Here is a 17012-nt window from a genome sequence, read left to right as displayed (position 1 = left end):
TGGCTTTCCAAAGTACCAGCCCGGTTATAGGACACATGTGTGCACTTCTCAAGGTGCGCCACAGGAGGGCGAGCTGGCTTTGCACCAGAGAGAAAGATGAGCAGCCCTTCCTGCAGCATCTCCAAAGGCCCCTCCCTTCCCAGAACTTCCTTGCAAATGGGGCAGTGCAGCCAGGAAGGCTACACTGACAGCCTGCAAAGAGCACCAGCTCATCTCCCCACCAAAGTGGTACCTATCTGTCTACTTGCATAGAACATGTTTCCTAACTTTTAGGTGGACAGAAGCTGAGGTGAGTAATAGGAGCTCCCCCTGCCATGCGATGCTTAGGCTCGGACCTCCAGAGCTGAGACCATCTTCAGCGTAATTAGCCTACTGAGCCACTGTGCCTCTTAGATCTTTTCTGAAAAGTGTGTAAATTCTAACCACTGTTAAGAGATACATTTAAATTAGCTGGGAGTTACTTTTTCAATCGCTTGCAGATGAAAGGAAGAAATGAAAGCATTAATTTGGCAACCCCTGGGAACAGCAATAGCCCACAAACCCACAGCCGCACTCCACCAGGAATTATCCAGAACCAAAGACAAGACACAGAAGGACGAAAGAAACAACGTAATCTATAAAATCAACTGTAACCATTGCAACCAATTCTACATGGGACAAACATTACGTCAATTAAAAACCAGGATCCACGAACACCGGCTGGCAGTCAAACGCCACGATCCCAAATCCTTCATCTCTACCCACACTGACACCAAACAGCACCAGTTAGATTGGACCAACACAAAAATCATTGACCATGCTACCACCTACCATGCTCGTGAGTTCATCGAAGCCTGGCACTCCCCACGCAATTCCATCAACAGACACATCAACCTGCAACCAGCTTACGAACCCCTCAGAATCCAAATCAACCGCACAGCCAGCCAGAGACAGCAGCGACCCTCAACCAACCCATGCAAGCCCCTCTCTTCCCCACCAGCAGTTCACCTCACAATGACCCTGACCTGATGCAATCTCCCCATCACAAGACCCATCACAAGCCTCTCACTGATGACTCACACCTGACCCATCACAAGACCCTCACTTGACACACCCACACCTGAAGCCCTTATAAACAGAAGAACACTGACACTGACTTCCCCTAACCTCTGCTGAAGATGTTACCTAGCCTGGTAACGAAACGTTCGGCAACCAACCCAGAAACCCAGAGAACGAACCATCACCCTCATTCGGCACTAATACCTGGCCCACAAGACTGTAAATGCAGTTCTGTGTTTTGGTAATATTCATGTTATCTTCTGCCCTAAATACATTTGAAGCTAAATTATTAATTTCTTGCTTTACTGCTTGGAGATTTGTATTTCTAGAAGAGATACAATTTAAGGACAATTCTTTGTCTTTCCACTCTGTTTCCAATTACCCTTTGCCCTTGACATCTCCTTGGAGGCCTGTATGAAGCAGTGCATTGAAGATTCTGCTTAAATTGGTTTTCATTGAGGAATCTCTTCCCCCTCTGAATCTTGTAGGCAATATTTCATTATCCCAGAATAAAGACATAGAATTGGACTTTAGATATTGTGGCTTCTTTGCTCCATTTTTGATCCTGCGTGGGATTAAGAGAGTCACTTAATGTCTTCTTGATTCTGACCTCTATCAGGTTGGAGTAAAAGCCACAATTGTTATAACAGCAGTTTGCTTGACATTTTATCCCAACCAATTACCTAACTAACATTATGTCTGTGTCATCCCAAGAAGATTTTCTTCAGATAAATTCAAGGCTTTATTATGAATCATAGATATAAACATTCAAGATTGCTTATGCCCATGTCCAGGTGGAGAAACTGAGTCAGACACACATTTTGTTATGTTGATCATTTTATCTGACTTAGCACACTGGTTTAATAATGTCTTTGCTGTCTAACAAATTTGGCAGGTCAAGCAAGGAAAATATACTTTTTTGATTAGATGACTCATCCCTGAAAATCTCCAGAAAGGTGACCAACTTTTTTCTATTGCTATTGCTTTCAGCCTTAAGCATAGTTTAGCATGGTACTTTTACATATACACGGAGCTTTCTTTCACAGAAAGGATGATTTAATCTGGTTGTTGGAATAGTCCTCCTATATTCACAAGTCTGCCAGTCAAAATGCCAGACACCATATGAATTTCAATATATACAACTTATCTTCGGTCTGAGCTTTAGCATGTATGCTCAGGAATGCCTTCATTTGCTTCCCTCCTAAACAGAAAAAATGTTTGTTCTTTTAAAAGAAATAGGAAGAACTCTAGGGGAACAGAGCATGAATGTGCTGAATTTGTACTGGGGAAACAGGTAGAGTATGGTATTTTTCCAGCAGCTCTGTTAAAAGGCTCGAATTAGTAGTTGGGGAAATCCATAGAAAGAAAACAAGAAGACCTGTTCAAAATGGAGGTTATCCGAAGAAATAGGTAATCATTTTAACAAAATAACAGAATAACAGAGTTGGGAGGGACCTTAGAGGACAAATGGTTATCCAATGTCTTCTTAAAAATCTCCAATGTTGGAGAACCCACAACTTCTGTGGGCAAGTTGTTCCACTGATTAATTGTTCTTACTGTCATAAAAATTTTCCTTAGTTCTAGGTTGCTTCTCTCCTTGATTAATTTCCATCTATTGCTTCTTGTCCTGCCTTCAGGTGCTTTGGAGAATAGCTTGACTCCCTCTTCTTTGTGGCATCCCCCGAGATATGGAACACTGCCATCATGTCACCCCTAGTTCTTTTCATTAAACCAGACATATGCTTTACCTGAAGGGATGCTGTGGCTCAGTGGGTTAGGACGCTGAGCTTGTCAATCAGAAGGTCAGCAGTTTGGTGGGTTGAATCCCGAGTGCCGCGTAACAGAGTGAGTGCCTGTTACTCGTCCCAGCTTCTGCCCACCTAGCAGTTCGAAAGCACGTAAAAATGCAAGTATTAAAATAGGGACCACTACGGTGGGAAGGTAATAGCCTTCCGTGCAACTTTGGCGTCTAGTCATGCCGGCCACATGACCACAGAGACGTCCTTGGACAAACGCTGGCTCTTCGGCTTTGAAACGGAGATGAGCACTGGCCCCTAGAGTCGGAAACGACTAGCACGCATGTGTGGAGGAACCTTTACCTTTTATGCTTTACCTTCAGTCCCCTATTCTGCTTTGGTGCCCTTCTCTGCACTTTTTCTAGAGTTTCAACATCTATTTTATATCATCATGACCAAAAATGGATGCAATATTCAAAGTGTCATCTTACCAAGCATTATAAAGTGGTACTAAAGTTTCATGTGATCTTGATTTGATCCCTCTGTTAATGCAGCCTAGGACTGTGTTGGCTTTTTTGGCTGCTGCAGCACAGTGCATATTTAAGTGATTGTTCGTTAGTACTCTAAGATCCTTTTCACAGTTACTACTACAGTCAGGTATCACCTATTCTATATCTGTATATTTGATTTTTCTTGCCTAAATGTAGACCCTTACTTTTCTCACCATTGAATTTCATTTTCTTAGATAGGGCCCAGTGTTTATGTCTGTCAAAATCGATCTGCAATGGAGTGTTGGCTACTCCTGCCAGTTTAGTGTCATCTACAAACTTACATTACATTAATGTAATGTAAATACTATCCTCTAAATCATTGATGGTGACATTGAAGAGTACTGGGCCTAAGAGAAAGCTATGGGGTACCCCACTGCATACTTCCCTCCATGTAGATGCAGTTCCATTGAGTACTTACAAATCCATCTGGTGGTGATGTTGTCTAAGTCACATTTTTCTATCTAATCAAGTAGTATTTATCAAATGCCTTACTGAAGTCCAAATAAATTATATCCACAGCATTCATCTGGTCCGCTAATTTTGTCACATTGTCAAAGATTTGTCTGACATGGTTTGTTTTTGGCAAACCCTTGTTGGCTTCTGGTTATGACTTTGCTTGCCTGTAGGTATTTGCAGATTCGTTGTTTGATTATCTTTTCCAGAATCTTCCCAGGTATTGAGGTCAGGCTGATAGGTTTGTAGTTTCCTGGATCCATTTTTTCCCCCTTTTTTGAAGATGGGAACTGTAATGTAGTGGGTCCAATGCAAGGAAGAGATGCCAGCCGGAGTACGGGTTCAGCTCTTTATTGGGGGGGTAGCGTACTGCCAGAACAAGGGCTACCTGGCCTCCTTAAATACCCAGCCAGGTAGGCGACCAGCCAATGGGGTTGGCCCTAGGTTTCCCGCCGAAACTAGGTTTCCTGCCAAAACCGTCCAGGCCAACGCCCCCTGGTGGCTGTTGCTATGCAGATTACTTGGATACATAACACCCCTCCCCCCTTAGAGAAGAACCACATTACCACTGTATGCATGCACAACTATATACAATGTGCCAATACCCATTCAACTACTGAAGGGTCACTTGCACACATAGTCCGCTAAATAGGCAGGTGTTTTGTGGGGCCTGGTGGACTGTCTGGGTGTGGCTTGGCCCTGGACTTGGACAGCCGGCTCGTGAAGCCTCTGTGCTGGGTTGAGCAGAGCTGGTTGCAGGAGGCCCTCTTCCTCTGGTTCTGGTTCTGAGTTGTTTCCCATTGGGCTGACCACCCCTGGGGTGTGGCTCTCCTGTTGGGCATGTGTGGTGCACTCAGGAACCCTTCCTCTGAGCTGGTCGATGTGTCGCCTTATGTGTCTGTCCCCCTCCACCCCCACGATGTAAGAGAGGGGTCCAGTTTTCTCAACCACTGTCCCCGGAATCCATGGACACCCTGCCCCATAGTTCCTTGCCCAGACCAGGTCCCCCACATTGAGAACCCTGTGTGTTGATGATGATGATGATGATGGTGGCCTATCCGTCTCTGCTGCTACTCGGTCCGGGTGTAAACGGTCTAGCTTGGTGATGAGACACCGTCCCCATCGAAGTTCTGCTGGGCTCTTTCCGGTAGCAACGCATGGTGTAGTGTGTTGGGCAAGTAGAAATTTCGCCAGTCTGTGATGCCAGTCCCCGCTGATGATGCGCCGGAGTGCGTCCTTGGTCATCCTTACCATCCGTTCAGCTTGCCCGTTAGTCGATGGATGAAAGGGCGCGGAGGTGGTGTGCCTAATCCAATTCGCCTTCAAGAACGCCTGGAAATCAGTAGCGGTAAACTGAGGCCCGTTATCTGATACAAGGACATCGGGGAGGCCGTGTGTGGCAAAGAGAGCTCTGAGCACCTGGATTGTCCTAGCCGAGGTCATGTTGGGAACAGGGACTACCTCCAGCCACTTGGAGTGGCTGTCCACTATCACTAAGAACAGTTGGCCCTGAAATGGCCCTGTATAGTCAATGTGGATGCGGGACCAGGGTGTGTGTGTGGCTTCCCACCTGTGCACTGGGGCGTGAGGCATCTCTGGCCTGGATCTCTGGCATGTATAACAGGCCTTGACCCGTTCCTCAATGTCCTTGTCCAGCCCTGGCCACCAGAGGTAGCTTCTGGCCAGTGCCTTCATCCTGACCACCCCCGGATGTCCCTCGTGTAAGGATTCCAATACCCTGCCCCTGACTGCGGTGGGAATGATGACCCTGCTTCCCCAAAGGAGACAACCCTGGTGCATGGAGAGCTCGTGTCGCCTGGTGAAATAGGCCTGGAAATCAGGCCCCGGAGACTTGTCCTGCCACCCCGTGCAAACCCATGAGAGTACCCTGCTCATGATGTCGTCAGCAGCTGTGCTGGTTGCAATGTCCTTGACATGTACTGGGCATTCTGATAGTTCCTGCAGGGCTAGGATTTGTGTTGCTGGTGCTGGGTCTGGCTCAGTGGTATCTATGGGTAGCCTACTTAGGATGTCTGCGTGGCCCATCTCCTTCCCTGGCTTGTGCACCAGCTTGCAATTGTAAGCTGCAAGGAAGATGGACCACCGGAGCATTCTGGGGGACAGTATTTGGGGGGTCTGCTTGCCCGTGGTGAATAGGCCTAGCAGGGGCTTGTGGTCTGTGTAGACAGTGAACTCCCTGCCATACAGATAATCGTGGACTTCTTGATTCCGGCCACGATTGCCAGGGCTTCCCTGTCAATTTGGGCGTAGTTCCTCTCTGCTCCAGACAGCATCCTTGAATAGTAGGCTATGGGGATTTGAGCCCCATTAGGCTCGAGGTGACTGAGTACTGCGCCCACACCATAAGGAGATGCATCACATGCGATGCATATGGGCTTTGTCTCGATGAAGTGGGTTACTGTGGACTTATCCGACAGTAGTGCTTTTAAAGCCCTGAAGCTTTGGTCATGGACGGAAGTCCAGACCCATGCTGCCTGCTTGTCCAGTAACCTGTGAAGTGGCTCTGCAATGGCTGCCTTGTGTGGAAGGAATGCGTGATAGAAGTTAAGCAGGCCCAGGAATGCCTGTAGCTCTGCCTTGTTCTTGGGTGTGGGTGCCAGTTTGATTGCCCTCACCTTGGACTCTGTGGGGTGGATTCCCTTGGCATCTACCCTGAATCCCAGAAACTCCGTGGATTGGACCCCTATGCTGCACTTCTCCCTCTTCAATTTGAGCCCAGCAGTGCGCAGCCTGGTTAATACCTCCCTCAGCCTACCAGCTAGTTCTTCCGTTGATGCTCCTGTGATCAGGACGTCATCAAAATAGGGACAAACCCCCGGAATGCCCCTGAGCATCTTCTCCATGATCTCCTGGAAAATGCTAGGAGCTACACTGATCCCAAACTGCAGCCTGTTCACCCTGAATGCTCCCCTGTGAGTCACTATCGTCTGGGCATCAGCTGTTGCCCGGGTAACCGTGAGTTGCTGGTACGCCTGCGCAAGATCGAGCCTTGCAAATATGGTGCCGCCTTGGAGGGAAGCGAGAACGTGGCTGACCGTGGGGACCAGGTAAGTGTGCGGGTTTAGGGCGCGGTTCACCGAACATTTGTAGTCGGTGCAGATCCTTACCTCCCTGTTGGGCTTGAGTGGGGTGACTATCGGGGTCTCCCATTCCCCCCCATCTACGGGCTCTAAGATTCCCTGGGCCACCAGCTTATCCAGTTCACACTCGATCTTGTGCTTGAGTGCGAAGGGAACTTGCCACGGCCTGACCCTAACGGGGGGAACATTTGGGTTTAGTTTGAATGAGATGGGGGGCCCTGTGTACCTGCCCAGCGTCCCATCGAAGACGTCTGCGAATTCTTTGCAGACAGCCTCGATGGATTCTCCCTGGATCCGGTGGATCCCAGAGACAGCGATTCCCAGGGCCTCAAACCAGTCTAGGCTGGCTCTCCAGCCCTCTACCACTACTACCTCCAGGTGCTCTTCGCGACTCTTAAACCCCATGGAAACGGTGGCCTCCCCCTTTACCTTGACCGGTGAGTTCTGGAAATCGGTCAGGGCTAAATTTGAAGGCCGTAATTTAATCCACTGCTTGCTCTGGCCATTAATGTAGTTAAGGGTCTCGTCTGAAATAATGGAGACCGCGGATACGGAGTCAAGATCCATGCTGCAAGGAATGCCTTGCAAGCGGATTCTTAATCTAATTTTGGGTTTGAGCAGCCGGCGGCTACCCGTGTGGTGGATGGCCAGCCGGCTCTCAACATAGCCAATTCGCGTTTTGGTCGGGGCCCCAGTACCTTCGAATGGCGATTCCTCCAGTTGCAGCTCGTGGATCTCCTCTCGGGAGGGGCGGCTATGACAGACCACGGCTATGTGGCCTGTTTTCTTGCAGGCCCGACACGTGGCTGACCGGAACTTGCAGAGGCTGTGCACGTGGTTTCCACCACACCCTGCGCACTTCTGCGGGTTGGTAGCGTTGCTAGAGAGCCTGCGCTTGTCTGGGCGCCCGCCTCGATGGTTGGGGGTCGACTTCCGCTGGAGGAGGTCGATGCTTTTTCCGCCCTCGTCTGAGGTGACCTGCTGGTGGACGCTGGCTGCCAGGCCGCTGGGGTTGGCTTCCTGGACGGCCTGGACAGCCCCGCAGGCTGCCTCATGGGCTAGGATGGCATCCTGGGCTTCCTGGAACAAAACCTCCTCCCTCTCGAACAGGCGCACCTGCAGCCTCGTGTCCCGTAGGCCGCAAACCAGCCTGTCTCGTAGCCGCTCCTCCAAATTTGAGAACTTGCAGGCGACAGCAGCTTCTCGTAAGGCGGCGATGAAATCGGCCCCGGACTCGTCGGGCCGCTAGTTTGTCCTCTCGAACTGGGCTCGGGCAGCCAGCTTGGATCTGCAGGGCCGGAAATTGGCATTTAGCTTAGCTACGAGGTCCCAGTACGAAATGGCTTCTGGAGCGAACAGGTTTGTGGCGACCTCGAGGAGTGCTGGTCCGCCCAGGGAGAGCAGGGCTGCCGCTTTCGAGCCGTCTTCCGAGATTTGGTTAAATCTCATGTACAGCTCGACGTGCGACAGGTACCGGGCCCATTTCTCTGGGTGGCGGGTGTCAAACTCGCCGGGTTGCCCAGCTTGTGCCATTGTCCCGTCGGTCGTTGCGGCGTGTGGTTCCGTTGCTAGCGTGGTGGCCTGAGCTGGTGGCTGGCGATCGCGTTGGGAGGAAGGGAAGATTCCTCCTTCCTTCAGTGTGCGGTGCGCTCCCCAAGTGACTTCAGCTCCTTGTCGGCAGCAAATCCCATCCTCGTCGCCACTGTAATGTAGTGAGTCCAACGCAAGGAAGAGACGCCAGCCGGAGTACGTGTTCAGCTCTTTATTGGGGAGGGGGGGTAGCATACTGCCAGAACAAGGGCTACCTGGCCTCCTTAAATACCCAGCCAGGTAGGCGACCAGCCAATGGGGTTGGCCCTAGGTTTCCCGCCGAAACTAGGTTTCCCGCCAAAACCGTCCATGCCAACGCCCCCTGGTGGCTGTTGCTATGCAGATTACTTGGATACATAACAGGAACTACATCAGCCCTTTTCCAGTCATCTGGTAGTTCCCTGGTGTTCAAGGATCTTTGAAAGATGTGGTTAAATGGTCACATCTGCCAGTTCCTTCAGAATCCATCTAATCCTGGTGATTTGAGCTTGTCTAAAGTGGATAGAGGCTCTCTTACCAATTTCTTGCCTATTTTGACTTGTATTCTCAATCTGTCTTTTATGGTACTGTTTTTGATAGATTGGACTTTTTTTTTCCTTTTGTGTAAAGATAGATGCAAAAAATGAGTTAAGTAGTTCTGCTTTCTCCCTGTTGCTCTTCACCTTCTTGCCTTTTTCTCCCATTAATTGACCAATCATTTCCTTGACCTTTTTTTCTTATTTTTTAAATGCTGAAAGAAGCTTTTGTTGTTGTTATTTTTTACTTTTATTGCAAGCTTTAGTTTTATTTTGAGCCTTAGCTTTCCTAACTTCATCTTTGCAGGCCCAGTTATTTGCTGATATTTTGAAACTTCATTATTTTATTCAGAAGCTGCATTACGTTTCAAATGTTTTTGTCATTTAGTTAATACAAATGTAGACCTTTTACATGGCAGTGAAAGTTGGACCATAAGAAAGGCTGAGCGCCAAAGAATTGAGGCCTTTGAACTATGGTGCTGGAGAAGACTCCTGCGAGTCCCTTGGACTGCAAGGCGATCAAACTGGTCAGTCCTAGAGGAGATCAATCCTGACTGCTCTTTAGAAGGCCAGATCCTGAAGCTAAAACTCAAATACTTTGGCCACCTAATGAGAAGGAAGGACTCATTGGAGAAGAGCCTAATGCTGGGAAAGATCGAGGGCAATAGAAGAAGGGGACGACAGAGAATGAGGTGGCTGGATGGAGTCACTGAAGCAGAAGGCGTGAGCTTAAATGGACTCCAGAAGATGGTAGAGGACAGGAAGGCCTGGAGGAATGTTGTCCATAGGGTCGCGATGGGTCGGACACGACTTCGCAGCTAACAACAACAAGACCTTTTACTGGCTCTTGTTCCTATTAATCTGCCAAAGCAAGGGATCTATGATAATTTTGAAATGCTTCATAGACTAAGTTCTTTTTGTGAACTTTTTGCAAGCTGAAATATAATTTGGATTCAGAGATCATTCATAGACTACAAATATACTACATGTATTTTTGCATATCAGGTTTCATATATGTTATTTCTGAAGATTTCATTTTAAATAAAGCTTGGTTTTGTTTATCTTTTGCAAAATCAGTTTATTCCCCCCCCCCAAAAGGAAGGACTGAAATCTCCACCTGTACAATTCCAGGTTGTGAGATCAAAAGGTGGCATTAAATTAATTATTTCATTTTTTTATTCTGTCCTTTTTATTGCCAGTAGGTACTGGAGTTATTGGGAGGACACTGCATAAGGTGCCCCCTGAAAGAGGCAACGGCAGCAGTAAATAACTAGCAATTACACAGACCAGCAAGGTCTCAGAATCTAAACTTAAGAGAATGGGCTTGAGCCATTTACACTTCAGTGCATGGGCCTATCTGCGCTGCTGCGGTAGGATATTGTCTTAGTCTATCTTTTGTTTTTGATTGTGTATAATGTGGCTCAGTGGGTTAGGACGCTGAGCTTGTCGATCAGAAGGTCGGCAGTTTAGCGGGTCGAATCCCGAGTGCCGCGTAACAGAGTGAGCGCCTGTTACTCGTCCCAGCTTCTGCCAACCTAGCAGCTTGAAAGCATGTAAAAATGCAAGTAGAAAAATAGGGACCACTACGGTGGGAAGGTAACAGCGTTCCGTGCGCCTTTGGTGTCTAGTCATGCCGGCCACATGACCACGGAGATGTCCTCGGACAAGCGCTGGCTCTTTGGCTTTGAAACAGAGATGAGCACCAGCCCCTAGAGTCAGAAACAACTAGCACGCATGTGCAGGGGAACCTTTACCTTTACCTTAATGTGTAACTAACAATTGATGTTTGACTGTAAATAAAGTTTACTTACTGTTCAAATAGAAACAGTGCACTCACCCATTTTCTATTTCCTCACAGTTTGAAATTATTCATTTTTATTTAGAAATCAATGTACAATTGAACTTAGTCACAAGCATACGTGAACAGAATGGCCATCATATTACATTCATTTTATAATACAATATCAGGCAATTTTTCATCTTCCTTTGAGTAGATTGTGTTGCTTGCCATAAAAATGTGACCTGTCACTTATCTTTGAGAAGTACTTGCTAAACCAGTAGTCGCTGAAAAATATTAATAGTTAAAACATGCAACAGGCTCATAATGGCCTGACAAAGCGGAAGTATTGCTCAAAGTTTTGATCTATTAACCTTTCAAGCTCTGTCAACAAGTTCAACTTTTCATTTTCTATCAGAATGAACAAAATAATCTTTTTAAAGTTTAAAACTATTTTCCTCCTGTGGCACTGCTGAAGAAACCAGTATAGTAATGCTTCCTGATTTATAGGTGGCAAAGAAATATAATAACTTTAAATAACCTTGAAGAGTGAAAAGAATTCTGGGTCTTAAAAACTTGGCCGGCGAAGTTGTAATGCTTTGTTTTGTAATAACAATGCATTTCAAAAGGTGGAACAGAGCATATTATTTTCACCTTTTGTTCTCGAGTTCACATTTTTTCCAAATAATTTGGAGATAAAAGATTTCAGAGGGAAGAAATAGAGTAGAAGGAAGTAGTGCTTGATCCTTCCTTGACCAGGCAATTTTTCTCAGTATGTATAGCTTTCTGACTACAAGTAGTTTTCAAGTTACGACCATTTGTTCAACAACCATTCAAAATCATGATGGTGCTGACTGAAGTGACTTATGACCTGTATCTAAAGATACTGCTGCAGTGCCTCTGTAGTCATATGACCACAATTTAAGGCTTGCCAATCCACCTGCCTTACAACTGACCATAGGGATGCTATACTGTCCCACTGACTATCTTTTCCGGCCCCACTGCAGCTACTTCCCACCTAGCTAGGTCCCCAAGGCCTTGGGCCTGCTCCCCACTCTGTAGGGCAGGGGTGGGGAATGATGGCCCTTTTATGACTTGTGGACTTCAACTCCCAGAATTCCTGAGTCAGCCATGCATGGCTAAGTCAGGAATTCTGGGAGTTGAAGTCTAAAAGTTATAAGAGGGCCATCATTCCCCATCTTTGCCATAGGGTCTCATATCCTTAGTCATACCCCTTGCCCTATCAATCCTTTCTCCACCTTTGCACTCTCTCAGAAGGGTGCAATTCTCCAAATCACACAATTTGGAAACTCACCCCCTTCTGAGAGATCTTATAAATGGTGGCCACCTCCTGAATGGTGCGAGGTAGCCTCTGCAGGAAGGCCTGACTTCAGTTGGGTGCTCTTTTGGAAAGGCAATCTTCAGAAGAAATAAGTGGAGCAAAGCATGACGGGGCATGAAGAAGAAGTCACGTGTGAGCTGGTGAGGTGCTGCAATGAGGGTCTGGGCCTGTACTAGGTCTCCCAGGGCCTCCCCACTCAGGGACCCCATGCTCTGCTCTATGACCCATGCAGTTCCTAAAAACTGCAATGGGCAAGACTAGATTGTAGTTGTTAAGCAAGTTAATCACATGGGTGCTTTGCCTAAGAACTGCAGCAACTTATGATCATAATTCCAGGCTGAATTGTGGTTGTAAATTGAGGACTACTTGTATTCTTAATTCACTCAGATATACTTTAAAGTCCATACCCATCTGGTAAGAAAGAAAGAGGAAGGAAATTGTTTTAGGATACATTTGTAGTCACTTTTTGACAATAGCAACAAGCTATTTCTGTACAATGCTAACTTATGTGATTTTATTTATTTATATTCCTTTTTTATTATTTTTACAAATAACTCAAGGTGGCAAAACATACCCCATACATCTTCCTCTTGTTTTCCCCACAACAACAACCCTGCCAGGTGGGTTGGGCTTAGACAGAGTGACTGGCCCAAGGTCACTCAGCTGGCTTTCATGGCTAAGATGGGATATGAAACCACAGTCTCCTGCTTTCTAGTCTGGTGCCTTAACCACTAGACCAAACTGGCTAACCTTACTACATGGTTTATTGGCTTTGATTGTAGATGGTTGCAGATTGCTGTTTTTATGAAAAAATGTATCTATATCTATATTATATATATTATACTATATAAATTATATCTATATCTAGAGCCATTGAAATTAGCAGTATAGGTAAAGGTAAAGGTTCCCCCGCACATGCGTGCTAGTCGTTTCCAACTCTAGGGGCCGGTGCTCATCTCCGTTTCAAAGCCGAAGAGCCAGCGCTTGTCCGAGGACGTCTCCGTGGTCATGTGGCCGGCATGACTAGACGCCAAAGGTGCACGGAACGCTGTTACCTTCCCACTGTAGTGGTCCCTATTTTTCTACTTGCATTTTTACGTGCTTTCGAACTGCTAGGTTGGCAGAAGCTGGGATGAGTAACAGGCGCTCACTCTGTTACGCGGCACTCGGGATTCGACCCGCCAAACTGCCGACCTTCTGAAAAAGATATGTTTGTATTGTAATGTTGGAGAATATTGTGAAGAATACTTTGACTGCAAGAACAACCGTGGTTCAATATATGATAAAGTGAAGCTAGATTGCTCTCTGGAAGGACTTTCACTGAAGCTAGCTAAATATGTTGGACACAAAACAGAACTGCATGAGTGCTTGGAAAAGTAGGGCAAAAGAAGATACAAAAACTAGATAATATCACCGAGGACACAAGCAAGAGTTACAAGAATTCAAATAAGCAGATATTGACAAGAAATACTGACAAAAAGATGTTCATCGGGTCATAAAAGGCCAGATTTGACTGATTAACAAATAACCATAAATAAATGTATAAAAGGTGAAGAAATATATGAATAGTTGAGTTTGACAACTACATGGACTAGTGTATGCTGAAATTTGGGGGCAGCAATACCAAAATAGCTCATGGTTATTTTCTGCCAGGATGTTGGTTTTCACTTCATATTTATACCTTGCTGCAATCATACACAGACTCTCAGCAACTCATAACAATAAACAATAGCAATAAAATATTTAAAATAAAAAATCAACAGCCCAAAATAGACAGATTTATACCCCAAAAGGCACCTAGCCCCAAACACTCTCTAGAAAAACTCCATTTTATGAAGCTTCTGAAAGGCAACCCAAACTGGATCCAAGTGCACTTGGACTATTTCAGAGGCTATTTCAGAGGGCAAGACTGACAAAAAAAGAAAAAAGCAATACCTACTACAGGTCCCCCCCCTTCCTCTCCCCATCTCCCCAAAATGGGAAACAAGCAGCTGCTTCTCCCAGCCTGATCAAAGTGGTCAGGCTAATTCCAATGGGGAGAGTTTGGGGTTTGCTTCACTTCCTGGAATCCCATCCACAACATGCTGGCCTTGTTACAAACTTATGCATGTATGTGCACAAGAGAGACAGAGTGAGAGAACAATTTATTCTTTTACGTCAGACATGTCAAACACAAGGCCCGGGGGCCGGATCCGGCCCGCGAAGTGGTTTCATGTGGCCCACGAAGCCATCCTGGAAACAGTGAGGGAATGGCCCCCACTGCCTTGGCCCTGGCCCAGAGACCCTCCTTCTGCCAGAGACCCTCAGATCTGTCCCACTCCTGCCCAGGCCACCATAGGCACCCTTGATGAGAACGATGTAGAGCTGGCCACGCCCACCCAGTAGGCCATAGGCACTCTAGCCACACCCACCCAGTAGGCCACACCCACCCAGGCCACACCCACCCGGCCCCCTGAGGGCAACCGCAATGCTGATGCGGCCCTCAATGAAATTGAGTTTGACACCCCTGTTTTACGTCATTATAAAGAGGAAGAACAATATGTGTTTAGACAGGGAACGGAGATTATAAAATGTAATGCCAATCGGCAAAGAGCACCTGTTAGCTGATAGTTCTCTGGATCCAACTTTTAGCCAGGAAGGAGAGTACTAATTTGCTTGTAGTATTTTTGGATTTCTGTTGTTACTTAATATAATTGAAACAGACTAGACAATCTCATATATGGACTGAATTTAGAAAACCTGGGAGGCAGAGAAGCTTGTCGTGTGAAAATTCTGTGTGCCTTTAAAGAAACTAAAAACATTTCACCTATGGAAATAAAGGAAGTCTTTCAGTTTTCTAAAGCAAATCTACAGGACGTATACGGCCACCTATCTCATTTAATGGTTCTAAGCGGCTCACAAGAAGTAATGAAATCAAGCTTAAAAACAAAAGGTACAAAACAACAAAAAAAGAGAGAGTACGAAATGAAAACAAAAATGCAGACCAAAACTGAACACAGAGTTTAATAGCCTAAGCTGATGCCTGACTTAATGTACTTGAGACATACCGTACCTTTATCCAGTGATGGGATTCAAATATGTGAACAACCGGTTCTTTGTGTGGATGCCACTTCTGGAAGTCCATTCTGGGCCTGGGCAACAAAAAATTAGCTACCGGTTCTGCCAAAGCGGTGTGAAGGTGTGATCTTATCTATATGGGAAGCAAAAGCAATGTGCCAATTAAATTAATAAAAGAGCTAAATCAGGAAATTCGGTGACCACTGCTCCCCTATTTGTTCTCACAATCCAATTAATACAGAGTAATGCAGTCATTTCAGTTTGGGATCATGACAGAGACAATAACTCTCAGAGATAGTGCTAGGTGCGAGATGCTGAAACAAGTAACTCTACCAACTTGGCTGGCCTTCCCACTGTGCATCTCTCACTGGATGCTACACCCCCCCCCTATATTCGATTCAGTACAAATTCTCTAGGTCTATTTCAAGGTCCTGTCTTGAGTCCAGTGTTGAAACGACCACCATTTCTGCAGTTGATCCACTTCTCTGATTTTTTAGTTGGGCAGATACTATGTTAAAAGAATACAGCAAATTGGGGATATCAACTTCAGCCCCTTCTTAAGTTTTGCATTTTGAACGATATGGTAGGTGAATTATAGATGCCATTCCTTCCTTTTCCTGGGCAAAAGATGGAACAGCACATGTATGGGGGAAAAATATTATGAGGAAAGTGAAACACCAGACCACTTCAGGAGAGGCATTCATCAAATCCTTCCTTGCTGTACAGTTGTCCTGAAACTATGTATAGCAGGGGTGAGAGAAGCAATAAATTAAAGGATGACATGGTTTAGTAATGGCTCGTATAGTTTGTGCTGGCTTGTCTTAGCTTGCGGAGATCCATTGCCAACCTATGATTCAGGTTCTCTGTATGAAGAAACCAGGGTATGAAACACTCTTCAACCCTTCACTTCCTCAGTTGCACCTCCTCAACTCTATCGTTATATTGCTATTTAGTGTAGGTATCCACTTTCATTTGAATCCTTTGATTTATATCAGCCTAGGGGAATGCTAACATTTCAGCTCTGCTTACATATAAAGACATGTAGGAACATGCTATCAGATAGAACAATGGGAAATAAGCACTTAAAGGTTTAAAATTTACATTGTGTTATGATCACATGAAGCAGTAGGCGTGAGCCTAAATGGACTCCAGAAGATGCTAGAGGACAGGAAGGCCTGGAGGAACGTTGTTCATGGGGTCACGATGGGTCGGACACGACCGCAGCTAACAACAACATGATCACAAAGAAAAAATTTATAAAATTATGTATAATTGATACATAATGCCAGAGAAATTATCTAGAACAGGGGTTCCCAACCCCCAGTCTGTAGACCGATACCAGTCCGTGGCATGCTAGCAACCAGTCCGCACAAACAAGCAAAGCCCCCTCCGTGGGATGCAGGCAACACAAAACCATTCACCCTCCGGTCTGTGGAAAAACCTCTCTCCACGGAAGTGGTCTCTGGTGCCCCAAAGGTTTGGGGACCTCTGATCTAGAACGTATAAAGGAATTTCAAATGTATGTCAGAAATGTGAACAATGTGAAAGGACATTTTATCATGCTTGGTGGACTTATAAGAAATCTAAAAAATGGATTCAAGTATTCTACAAACTTTAATATAGAGTATATTAAAGATCAATATTCAATAGAAGCCAGAACTTTTTCTTTTAAGATTAATGGATAAACAGTTAGGAAAAAAGACATGGAAGATTATTTCAATATATCATTACTGCAGGGAGATTATTACATGCACAGAGGAAAGATTCAATAGTATCCACCATGGAGGAATGGTTGGTAAAGTTGACAAATTTTGTTGAAATGGATACATTGACTTTTGATAAGAGAAAATAT

Source organism: Vipera berus, assembly GCF_964194415.1.
Source record: "Vipera berus genome assembly, chromosome: 4".
NCBI classification, from domain to species: domain Eukaryota; kingdom Metazoa; phylum Chordata; class Lepidosauria; order Squamata; family Viperidae; genus Vipera; species Vipera berus.
This window is presented reverse-complemented; position numbering follows the sequence as displayed.